Source organism: Gracilinanus agilis, unplaced genomic scaffold (genome assembly GCF_016433145.1).
Source record: "Gracilinanus agilis isolate LMUSP501 unplaced genomic scaffold, AgileGrace unplaced_scaffold59478, whole genome shotgun sequence".
NCBI lineage: Eukaryota > Metazoa > Chordata > Mammalia > Didelphimorphia > Didelphidae > Gracilinanus > Gracilinanus agilis.
The window spans coordinates 1-1,080 of record NW_025394946.1 but is presented as its reverse complement, the minus strand read 5'-3'; the positions used below and the strand labels follow the sequence as shown (position 1 = coordinate 1,080).

The window sequence follows — 1,080 nt, the reverse complement described above, 5'->3', positions numbered from 1 at the left end:
CTTTTTCTTTGCTACTTTCCTTTTCGAAGACAGTCAAAATTTCAACATTCAGGAACTTCCTCTGGGTGTTCATTTCAACTTTCATATTTAAAAATTAACTTTTTAAAATCAATAGATATCTATTCTCTTTCTCTCCAAACGTACCCAAACCCCATGTCCTTGGGGTTAAAATAAAATCTGAAAAAATATAAGCAATTAAGTGAAATAAATTCCTTCATTTGTCATTTCTAAAAACCATAGATCTCTAGTCCTTACTGACTGGGGCATTCAGAACTCAGTGGAGAGGAGCAGAGGTGGAGTGGAGCAGAGGAGAGTAGACATTAGAGTGGAGCAGGATACCATGAGGGAGCCATAAAGAATGGGTTCAAGTATGAGGATTAAAAGAAAACAGCTGAGTAGCTTTTATCCCATACTGAACATAGGCCCCAAATAGCAGTGATCTGTGGTTCTGGATTGGGGTGTTTGGCAAATAGAGTGACCCTATTGCAAGCCTTTGACTATAGAGATATACCTACTTTCCATCAGAGCACAGTACCTGGTCATGTAGGGAGATTGGTATTGGGATATTTAAATGGAAAATTCTGTGTGATGATGCAGGGCAGATTCCATGTGTGTGAAGGCTATCCACTCTGGAAGGTGGCATTCCCCCTGAGGGTTTTCCAACTTGTCAATGTACATACATACATTGTCACCAATGCTGCTGGTGGAATGAACCCTCAACATGAAATTGAGGATATTATGATGATCCAAGATCACATCAACTTGGCAGGTCTCAGTGGCCAAAATCCACTCACAGGACAGAATAATAAAAGATTTGGAGAAAGGTTTCCTCCCATGTCTGACCCTTAGGACCAAATTTTGAGACAGAAGGCCCATGGCATATGGAAACAAATAGATCAAGAATGACCACTGCATGAAGTGACTTATGTTATGATGGGAGACCCAGCTTTGAAACCATTGCAGAGTGCTGGTTTCTTGCAGAAAATAGGAGCCAAAACTGTGAGCATGAGAAATGAGAGTGGTTAGATATTGTGGTCTTCTGGTCGTTGGATTCTCCCTTATAACAAACAAATCAATATT

The 1,080-nt window shown here is 40.2% G+C and overlaps 1 pseudogene; it reads left to right on the top strand.

The window, feature by feature from the left end:
* Positions 1–357: 357 nt before the first annotated feature.
* Positions 358–1,072, top strand: LOC123256478 (annotated as a pseudogene).
* Positions 1,073–1,080: the final 8 nt, after the last annotated feature.